The sequence below is a fragment of the Trichosurus vulpecula genome, chromosome 4 (assembly GCF_011100635.1).
Source record: "Trichosurus vulpecula isolate mTriVul1 chromosome 4, mTriVul1.pri, whole genome shotgun sequence".
In the NCBI taxonomy this organism is placed as follows: Eukaryota; Metazoa; Chordata; class Mammalia; order Diprotodontia; family Phalangeridae; genus Trichosurus; species Trichosurus vulpecula.
In genome coordinates, this window is record NC_050576.1 from 120,602,887 (window position 1) to 120,615,282 (window position 12,396).

A 12,396-nucleotide genomic window follows, 5' to 3' on the forward strand; every position below is an offset into this window, starting at 1 on the left:
CTAACTAATTGCACTCTAGCAAAGTGGCGAAATGTGAATCACTTAGTGGGAAAATGGGCAACAGCTGCTATTGTCAAAGAATGGTGATGCTGAAGAAAGAGAAGGCACTGAATGAAGTGTCATGTCAGAAATCAACGGTGCAACGTGTGATTTGAGAAAACATGACTACTTTACAGAGACAGGGTGTCATTATGGCATCACAGTAATACGATGCTTTGACAACTGCTTGGTCTAACATATCATCATTGCATTAAGGTACACTGGCTTAGTTGGGGAAGGAATAGAAAGGATTTTTTCTTTTAATAAGAAATATCTTAAGGTCTGACTAGTTAACCTAATGGAACAGATCATTAATTATAAAAGTAAGCATTGCTAATCCAGACCAATATACATGCCTACTCCAAAAAACAAAAACAAAAACCCCCAAAACAAAAACCAACTCTGTTGTTATACATTATAGTAACCTTCTTTTAATACATATTGACACCAATCTAATGAGAAATACTCCAGTATAAGAGGAAATAGTTGTCTGGTGACAGTGCTTCCTAAATTCAGCACCCATTTGCCTTTTACTTCACTGAATATCATTACTCTATTTCATTAGGACAGCAAGATTGCAGCCCCCAGTTCTACCATCCATGACCATACACCCAGAACTTGTGTCCAACACAATGACAGAAGGAGTTGCATGAGCAGAGTGAGGAAACCAGGTCAGCACTAGCCAGGGTGCAAACCAGTGCCTGAAAGCTGTCCCTAACAGCCTAACTCCAGCTGCCTGCTTCTCTAGTATTTAGAAGACAAGAAACGTAAATTCTGCACTTCTGATATATTTCTTTCCAGGCATCCAAAGGAAAGTTTCCCATGGCCTGTAACTCCACACATATTAACAAAAACATGATGGCTAAAGCCCTCAATGAAATCTTAAATACATTTAAGTGGTATAATAATACATATTGCCCCATCTCTGTTTTTTGAAGATGCATGGAAAAGGAGAACCTAATATAACTAAAATCAAGATAGGGAAAAGAAGACAATCAGCTGCTGAGGAGAACCCCAGAAGTGAAACTCCAGAAGAAAATCAAGTATATGTTAGAGATTAGTCAGCTTCTAACGATAATATATTGGAACTGTCTGTGCGTGCCTGTCCATGCATGCGTGTGTGCGTGCGTGTGTGTGTTTTTGTGAAGGCCCCATAGGATCTGCCAGTGTCCCATACAAACAACTCATAGGCTCCTACTGATATCCCTATTAAATTACTCAGACTAATTTAGATATAGAGAATTGCAGTTGCTTCTATTTGCATTGTATGGTGATTTCTTATGCTCCCTGCTTGATAAACTTTATTAATGGGAAAGAAATGGTCCTGTGATATCACAATGCGTTGCATATTATGATTGTTGACAGTTTCTCTATTTAAGGATTCGATCTGATGCAGAAAAGCTTAGTAGTGTAATTTATCCTTAGCTCATTTTCTTGGACCTATTTCAATTTAGGGGTAAGCATCTTATGTTTATAGCTTTAAATATTGCAAATGAGGAACTAGCAAATCAATAAAATTGTTAAATGCATAATAATACTGGGTAATTGCATACATGATGTTTTGCATAATTAACTGTCTGAAGTGTTCCTTAATATAATAGGTACTCACATAGCATGGAGTAACCTATAAGTCTATAAAATATATGCATTTTATATGAACTGAGATTACACGTAAAAACCTCAGTCTAATCATCTAAGTCGGGAGAGAGAGAGAGAGAAAGAGAGAGAGAGAGAGAGTGTGCTATCCTTTACAGGCAAGTCCAAATCAATTCTTATGGAATTATATGATAACTAACATGATATTTCACTGATGATCACTATTATCTTGATTACATTGAATGTATAAAAAGAAAAATACATATTAGATTAAACAAACAACTGGCATTTAATCAATACTATTGAGGCAAATTCGGAGTTTTAACAAATGTGTATACATACACACTAATGCACCTATAATCAAATATATCCTTAGCACAACCCAACTACATGACATCTATAGATCTAGAAATACAAACATTAAGAATGACAAAACAAGCACAAGTGCTCTTATTTTAACCAGTTACTCTCCAGGAATCAAAAGCCTTATTAGTATACCTTACACCCTAGAGTCCACAAACTCGGTAGGAAAAATGTCACTGGCCACCATCCTCAGCTAAAGGCAATAGTAATGAGAAATTTCCAACAGGAAAGCAGGTTGGGGGAGAGTTGAAAAACTGCAGAAGGAATAAATTGTCAAAACCAAATTTGAACAGCTAAAATTGAATCTAACATTTAGTTCTTTCTGGAGATTTACTTCACAATGAACAGAGCTCCTTCCACAGTAAGCTTTCCACAAAAAAAAAAAAAAAAAAGTTCTCCAATTTCCACAAATCTGCAAATTTCCAAACAGAAATATAGATCACTACATTTTCTTGGGTTCAGACTATTCAGATCCAAGCAGCCCAAGGAAAGTGACATCTTAAAAAAAAAAAAAACCAAAAAACCTTAATGGTATGGATATGAAAAATTTTGTATACTTTTGCATAGCAGGAAAAAAAGAAAAAGAAAAATCCAGCCATACTCTTTAACTGTGAAGACCCTCACTAAGTGTGTGATATTATGTATGCATAATGCATATACTTTTATAGCACAATATTCAAATTAAATCCTGGTCATTGAAAGTTCAGTCTATCTGAATTCTTGGTTACTGCCTTCCTCCCCCACCACCATCCTGTGAACAATATATCATCAAGACCGATGTTGGGCCCTTGACAATATTCCCTCTTCCTCGATCTCCGATAGAGCTATATCTATATAGAAATATCTATTGATATAGATATGATAGAAATCTATGTCAATCTATATATGTACATTTACATGTCTATAGATATGAAAGGTTGACAAGGTTCTAACAGCATCCTAAAACATGTATAGATACCCATATCTACATCCATAGATTGTGAGTGCATACACACATGTATGCATGTGCATGCATAAATACACACACACAAACACACACACACACACACACACACACACACACCCCGCAGAGTCACTCCAGCTTGCAAACAGCATTAGACTTACTTATCAAGAACATTCAGAGCCTCCAAAATTAGATTCAAGGGTACTCAAAAAAGTCTGGTTAACAATCCAATTGGGAAAAAAGAAAACAAGTAGATGGGGAAAAAACCCACATGTACAAAAATGTTATAGCAGCTCTTTTGTGGTGGCCAAGAACTGGAAATTGAGGGGATGCATGCCCATCACTTGGGGAATGGCTGAACAATTTGTGGTATATATGAATGTAATGGAATACTATTGTGCTATAAGAAATACCAGGCAGACTTCAGAAAAACCTGGAAAGACTTATATGAACTGATGCTGAGTGAAGTCAGCAGAACCAGGAAAATATTATACACATAACAACCACATTACGTTAACACTTACTTTGACAGACTTAGCCCTTCTCAGCAATGCAAGGACCTAAGACAACTCCAAAAGACTCATGATGGACAGAAGCTGTCCACATCCAGACAAAGAAATATGGAGTCTGAATGCAGATCAAAGCATACTATTTGGTCTCTTTTTTTGTTTTGTTTTTTCTTTCTCATGTTTCCTCCCATACATTCTAATTCTTCTATACAACATGACTAATGTGAAAATATGTTTAATAACAATGTATATTCTATAAGAATGTAGAGCCTATATCAGGCTGCATTCCATCTTTGAGAGAGGGGAGGGTATGGAAGTGAATGTTGCAAACTAAAAATAAATTAATTTGTGTTTCCACAATCCACTAGCAGCTTCTGTGGGGGTGTAAGATCCACCCACAGCCAGCACCCAGAAAGCTGCCAACAGCACAGGTTCTTTTGATCTGCTTAACTAAGGAAAGCAAGGTTAAGGGGTTGGCAACCTTACTTTAATTCAGCACACAAATATCATTCACTTAGTTCAGGGGAAAAAACCAGCACACTGAACTTCAGAACAAAGTGCAAACAAATTACAAACATGAACAGACGGACTCAATACAATTCATAGTTACCAACATCTAGGTTCAGCCCGGGAGCTCAGAACAAGGGCTGGCCCAGAGTCACGTGTGCCACCACTGCTGCGGCAAAGAGCTCCAAGGAACTGAGAGCCAACCCCGGGTTTATATCTTTTTCAGCATCAGGGATGAGTCACACATGCGACTCACCCACGTGACCTAGAATCATCACAAAGAGGCGGACTTAAACCCATGTGGTCTAAAAACCTCTGCTCTCCCAGACATAGAACTAGGCCCTCCCTGGAGTTAGTCCCACCTTGGGCCCCACCTTAGTTGCCAATCCACACCCACTAAGGTTTTACACCTAATAGCGGTTTGGGCCTGGGGCTTACCACCTAGTAAGGCTCAATGAATTACTCAAAGGGAACAAAAGCCAAACTATTCAAGGGCACTTGTTGAACTAAGTGCTAAGGAGCCCATTTTGCTTACCAACACAATTTGTTAAAAAAAAAAAAAGTATATAAAGGATATCACTTCTTTAAACTATGCTTTGTGGTTGAACACACAGCCCACTGAACTGGTTCACTAGTATGTATATAATGGACAGACAATACGGAAGGCAAAGGAGCTGAGTCCAAAATTAACTAGAAAGATGAAGATGCACTGTACTATGTCTGAGAATTTGTAGAATACCTTAAATGAACCCAAGTTTCTGCTTGAAACAAAACCAATCTTAATGAACCTAGAGGTGCTATGTAACAGTGAATCCTCGAATACTACACTCCCTAAATAAGTGATTTACCTTTTAGAGGTAAAAGGACAAAAGTGTGACACATGGTGAGTATAAGGACTGCAAAATAATGATGTGAATTTAATGCAAAATGAAGCTTAAAAGATATCCAAAAAATATACAAATAGAAAATAAGCATGGATGGTCATATAGCAAGAGTAAAGGTTAATAAATGGAAACCCATTGTGTCACACCCAAGAATGAAGTGATATTAACAATCACTTGGGCCACAGGATGAAAAGATGTCTGTTTACAATTGGCCTGTTGAAGGAGGTAGCCACTGTAATAAAAAAATAAAATAAAATTAATCAATCCACTGACTTCTCAGGGACAGCAGAAGTAGGGTTAATTCATTTCATCCTGGGTCATAATAGATAAAAACTGAGCTAACTGAGCTATAAGAGGAAGAGCAGATCAATGCCAAGGAAAAGAATTAATATGAAAATTGAAGGAAGCACATTGGGAAGAGTATACTACAAAGAGTTGGAAAGAAGAAAATTCACAGTTAAAACTAGAGGAAATCAGGGGACAGCTAGGTGGTGTACTGAGTAGAGCACTGGCCCTGGAGTCAGGAGGACCTGAGTTCAAATCCGGCTTCAGACACCTGACACATCTACTAGCTATGTGACCTTGGGTAAGTCACTTAACCCCAATTGCCCCGCCCAAAAAAACCCCAAAACTAGAGGAAATCAATGTTGTACATACATTTCATTATTAAGCTATTGGTACACAATATGTGCATTTTTTGAACATTTTATTTTAGAATATTAAACATCTGGAAGCACTTGTTAACACTGAAGGACAATTATATTCTTGGTATCAGGTGCTATCCATCTGATACCTTCACTTCCAGGAGCAAAATATAAAGTATGAAAAAGACTTCTAATTGTTATTCTAAGTCTTCCTTTAAAAAAAAAAAACTTAAATGAGTCACTACTTAGGGAGAAAATGAAGTGCCAAACACATATGCCACTTTTTCCAAAAAAGCAAAGGAATATATACACATAGTATCTATATATATGTGTGTATACATATACAGCATTTATGTATTTTGTATGTACATATATATGTATGCACATATGTGTGTATATATTTATATATGTATCCCTAGACACCAACTTGTTTGGGCTTTCCACACATAAATGAAAATGTAGTCTGTGAAAACAACGATGGATTTACAGTGAAGCATAATGAGGTTTCTCAAAACAGAATATTCTGGAATAATCTTCCATCAAAAGAAAGCTGTTATGTCACCAGAAATTTCAGAATAGTCTCTCTATCTCTATCTCTTTCTATATCTTGTCTCAATGTCTGAAGAAGACCTGTCCTTGAATAAAAAGTATTGCACTAGAATTTCGGGAAAATGGACTAAGTCATTTAGCTTCTATAAAATTAAGAGATCATAGGATCACAAATCTAAAGCTGACCCCTTACTTTTCAGTAAAGAAATGGAGATGTAGGGAGGTTAGGCAACTTAGCAAGATCATGTAGGTCCTTGTTAGTTTAGATTTGAACCTTCCTCCTACTCTGACTGTAGAATTTGTTTTCTTTCCACTGTACCAGAAGTAAAATAAAGTCCTTTTTTATTTCTAAAACTTACTATAGAGCAGAAACAGCACTGGTCCTATAATTTATATTGAATGCATGAAGCTGCTTCTGGTACAGAGATCATTGCCATGGTCAAGCAACGTTCATCTTCACTTCCGCAGATTTGCCAGATTAAGTCAGGAGCTGAGCTTGCTCATGTGAGTATAAAGACCTATGCGGTCCATTGTGATCAGACCAAAGCTGTAACTTGTTCTATAACTACAACATAGTGGAAACAACAGGAGAAACACCCAACTGGTAAACCAGTTCTGGTTCCTCCAAAAAAGGTGGGGGCTCGGGGGAGGGAGCCAGAAATCAAAGGAAATAAGTAGGACTCCCGCATTTCCCCAGAAATGGCCGTTCTCTGTTCCTTATCTCTTTTTGGAGGGAGGTGTTATAAGGGAATGGCAATTCTCTGCAATCAGCATTTAAGTGAATGTTTGTCCCAATGTGTTACACCATGCTGTCAGCAAACAGCAGGGTGTCCTGGAGTTGTTACTACATTTGATTTGACTGCCTAGTAGGATGCTTCATTTCTACCAACTGTTAGTTCCCAGCTCTGAGAATCTTCTCTTCACTTGGAGATATTTTTTTTCTTCCTCCTATTTTCTTCTCCTTGTTAAATGTTGGAAGCCCAAACAAGTGGGTGTGTAAATAAATGGCAAACATAGCCCTTGCCTACTCCATCTCAGCCAACTTGATAGTCTCACTGTGAGAAGTGTAGGAAATTGTGTTCTACATCTCTGAGCCCTCTCTTATTGATCCTTCTATTTAAAGGCTGAATTTTAATTTTGATTTCTCATGGAAAGGAAAAGAGACACAAACACAAACCAGCTGAGCAAGTCTATGGTAAATGCCCCTAAAATTGTGAGTAATTATTTTCTAAGCTTTTACTCACTTCTTCCTGTAATACTGTCAAAAATGCTCTTTAGGTATTTCTTTATAACATATTTTCATTTTTTTTCCTTTTTTGACAAGTTTAACCATCACTTACAAACCTTTCTCATTACCAATAATGGTTTTGATAATTAGGATCTCATTATACTGAATCTGACAATAACTTCTAACAATGAAAGGCATCTTTGGAAAAATTAAAGCATATGCATGAGTGGGGGGGGACGGGGACGGGAGGAGAATAGAAAGAAAATTCCTGAGAGACATTCTGAAAATTCAGGCTAAATAGAAAAGTAATTAAGACTAAAGAGCTAAAACTGTAATTAAGGAAAATTTCATTAAAGGAAGGCAGGTGAGTCTGCTTTTCTAAATATGACAAGGTGCTGTATAAAAATAAAATAGAAGCTGGTTTCAGTGAGTGGAGCAGGAAAGCCATGTCTTTAACCAGATCAAATTCTTGAAATTGGCTGTCAAGACAGGATTGTTGTGATTTATACCCGTCTATCAAGTGCATGAAAGAGAGAGACAGAGAAAAGAGGCAAGCTGCTGTCGCTTCCATTCGCAAAGAACCTTTAATTTCCCCAGCACCATCTGTTACCAAATCTAATTCACATTCCCCCTTAATCTGGTTTAGTTCTGTAATACTAATTCTGCCCTGACCCTTACGAACATGGCCCTCAATAAAAAGCTTTGGTTCTTGGTTAGTAAGAAATTGAATATTATACAGTTAAGGTTCTGGCGACTTAAGTGAAGCATGCTCTCCTCCATTAAAATGTATTCCTGGTAAAGGGATTTGTTTCCAGCCAATGCAGAGATATGAAATTGCTCATATTTGGGGTAAAAAAAAATGATGATATGAAAGTAGGCTGGGGACATGAAAGCAGGGGTTGTCATAAAATACAATTGTTGTCAAGTTTAGTCACTTTCAGTACTGGCTATAAAATCACTTTGTCATGGTTTTCACATACAGAAAGCCTGAAATTGTATTTTTGTTAAGGAAGTTGAAGAGAAGGTGTATAATGTTCTGAGAAGGGGGAAGTACGGAAGGAAATGGGCTAAGAACTGGGTAAGCAAAAACCTGAAAAAATATTAAGTACTCTTTTCAAATGATGTAACACACAAATGAATGCACACTATAAAGTCTCTGATATCTAGCTTCCTAATAAATAAAAAAACAATCAATTTTAACTAGCACTTTTATAGAGAATCTTAAGAGTCCTTGGTTGTCATCTAATCCAACCCAAGGCAAAAGATCTTTCTACAATATATCTAAAAATAGCCATTCATCCTTTGCTTCTTTTGACCCCAGGGATATAGTTCCTGCCACCTCACAAAGTAAGATCATTCCTTTGCTAATTGGTAAAGCTAAAGTTTACTTCCCTGAAACATTCAGAGAATGGTCTTCATTCTGTCCAGTGGAACAACCATGATAAATAGCATCAAATAACTGATGATACTTATGCTTCCTCTCACTCTTTTCCACACTAAACAAACTATCTCCTATTTCTTCAAGTGTTCCTCTTAGCAATAGTTTCAAAAACCTTCCAATTATCTCTTCAGGACAGATTTCAGTTTGGTCAATGTGCTTCTTAGAATAAAGCACCCAGAAACAGCCAAGCATGTTGGCTGGGTATATACTTGTTATAAAACAAGAAACATGTTCAAGTTTAGTCACCTTCTCTATTAGCTTTCCTGACTGCCAATAAAATGATAAATGGCATTCATGATGACTCTGAAGTACAGTGAAACAAGGAAACACTTTCTTAAAAATCAAAGAAATATTATACTGTGTTCAAGTGAAGTTTTAATGTTTTGCTGCATTCTAATTCTGACAATTTTTAACCTCAGAAAATACCAATAGATACATAAGTGTCAAGAATCAAAGTGCCACGTAGCTATGCTTTTAGTGATTCAGTCATTTAAAAAGTTTTCTTGCATTCTAGTTATCTGAAAATTGGTAATCTCAGAAAAACAACCAGAAATTTAACTATTGTATATATGATATAGGTATATACATATATACTTGAGTATATATGTATATATATTATCATATCAATATAAATACATATGTCCTTTATATAATCTCAAAAAATATGAATAGATACAGAAGAATCAAGGATTCACATTCCATGGACATTTATCACCAAAAAAGTCTAGTCACACACTAAAACATCTGGTCACATATTTGGTTCCCTAGCTCAAAAGATAATTCAGCCTTGAGTTAACTTTTAAGTTGTTGTTTAGTCGTTTCAGTCATGTCCAATTCTTCATGACCCAATTTGGAGTTTTGTTGGCAGCTCATCTTACATATGAGGGAAATGAGGCAAACAGGGGTAAATGACTTGCTCAGGGTCATACAAATAGTAAGTATCTGAAGCCAGATTTCAACTCAGGAAGATGAGTCTTTCTGACTCCAGGTCCGGCACTCTATCTACTGTGTCACCTAGCTGCTCCAATTTTTAAAAAACTAAGCCAGAAACACAGAAGAACTGCAAGACTGTACCCATTTAAACCTATCTCAGGAAAACTGCTGAAGAGATTTTTTTTTGGGGGGGTTGAAAGTTAACTTTATCTTGTGTGGTAGTTATACTCCCAAGGTAAACAACATTTAGGACACTCATTTTATCATACAATAGATATATTATACAATATTTTCCATTTATAAGCAACATGGGACTCAATTCAAATGCGGATCAATATGTTAAGCAAGTCTCTGCTTCATTCTAAGAAAGCTTATTTTACTAACTAGGATGTGTGGCCTTAGTTGAGTCACTTCCAACTCTGGGTCTCAATTATCCTCATCTGTCATACAAGAAAAGCTAAATTACTTTAAGGTCTTTTCTGATCCTAAGATTCTATAAATTAAAGGGTTATAAAATCACCCAAAAAATTACAAAAAGAGAATGTCCACAACAAAAGCCTACTTGTTTAAAATACAAGAAATCAAGATATAAGGCAAACTGGAATCGAAGACTAAAACATTTTATGAATGATTTTCAGAATGCTGGACAGGCTTTAAAATTTTTAATTTGGAAAAAAAAGGACTTTGTGGCAGGTTGAGTGAGTTATGGATAAGAATGCCCAGCTTACTAATAACTTCCTATTAAAAAAAGGGAAACAAATCTTCAGAAATAAAAATGGTGAATGGGGAAGGGGGGGTGGTGATTGGGAGGAGAGAGAAAGATGGGAATGTAGGAAGAAAGGGAAACCAAAGAGAATTTTTTTACAAAGAGCACTTATGTAAAGCCCTCAACAGATAAACTTCTTAAATATTGCATAGGTACATTTTATAGCTTTTGAGGCCAACTTCCTGAGCCAAAGAGGCCTCCAGGGGTTTCTCTTCAGGAAAGTCAATAATTAGTCTTCTTGTTTTAAATAACTGTATTATATAAATATACCTGATATATAATATATGCAAGAGGGATCAGCTTTGGGGAGAAAGAGAAAGTGGTGGGTTCACATGGTAAAAACCCTTCCCTCTTCCCTTTTCTTCCCTCCCCAAACTCCAGGGGTGGAGTGCTTGGCTAAGAATAGAGATGGCTAGGTTGTGGTTGGTGGTCTTCTGGGGAGGGAAATAGCCTCCAGAGAAGTTATCAAAATCAGCACAGAGTAAGGAAGATCACCCCTATTCACTGCAATTCTGAATCTACAAACTAAGGTGGTACCTAAAGAAGGTAGGAGCTTCTGAGAGGAAAAGATGTGACAGAAAATGGATTGAAGGTGATGAGGAGTCCAATCCCACGTCCCAGTCAGTGCCCATCTGCCTCCTAGTACTGCTCATGACAGCTCCCACTGTTCCCTAACAACAGACTGAACTGTGTACTTTCTCCTACCCACAAGCACTGGTGTTTAGACCCAGGAGTCCAAACAACTCTTTGCCATGGTCCTCAAGATCTCACCAGAGTGAGTTTGAGTAGATGGCCTGCCGCTTCTTAAAACATGTCAAATTTCCTTGCCCGAGAGAATGTACAAATGGTGTACAAAGGAAATGGACGTTGGGATGGCATCTAGCCTCTGCCACTGGAAGCAACAAGAGGTAGGAGTGGCATGCATGACTGAGCCTGACAAAATTTATAAGCAAGGGGGCAGCTAGGTGGTGCAGTGAGTAGAGCACCAGTCCTGGAGTCAGGAGTACCTGAGTTCAAATCTGGCCTCAGACACTTGACACATATACTAGCTGTGTGACCTTGGGCAAGTCACTTAACCCCAATTGCCCTGCCTTCGCCCCTGCAAAAACAAAAAAACAAAACAAAACAAAATTTATAAGCAAGAACTTATCTTCGGGTCTTGCTCTCAAAATGTTCAATGTAAAATTGGATTAAAAAAAATAACCTTTCTAACTAATAGGGACTGAATTAACATCCAGAAATTTAGCTAGAAAATGACACAACTGATCAAATAATAAAAATTCTTTAAAATTTGATGGACCAAAAAATACTCAATAAGAGACAGCACAAGATATCTGAAAGGGGAAGTTATCCAGGCATGGCAAAATCTTGAATCGTATTATGGGCCAAGGCAACATAGCATTACAGATAGACACCCAGCCTCAAAGCCAACAAGATCTGAGTTCAATTTCTGTCTTTTGACACATGCTGACAAAGTTATATACATATATACATGCTATTTAACCTCTGTGCTCTAGATGCCCAAGACTACGAGATACAGAGCATCTGTGAGCCTGAATTGGTAGAGGGTATTTTCTCACCCAAGAGTTTGTTATAGCAATGAAATCCTAAATTTAGTCTCTAAGCTTATTATTAACCATCCTCCTGAATCTCCAAAGTCTAGAGGAATACTAAAAATATGCATGGAGGGCAATCTTGACAAAGGTATAAAAAAGGAACCAGTAGGCCATACATCTTTAGAATCACATAACACTGATTAAAAGGGTATAGAATGTAATATGCCACTTTCCTTATGATATGGTAGACTAAAATTTTACCTTTAAAGCAGGGGTCCTTAACTTTGTCATGAACCCCTTCAGCAGTGTGATAAAACTTATAAATTGATGCCTTTCAGATTTTTAAATGCAAAAAATAAAACAAAGTGGACTAGATGACAAAAGAAACCAATTCTCTTAAAGTAGTTATCAAATAACTAGTTCATAGACCCCTGATTA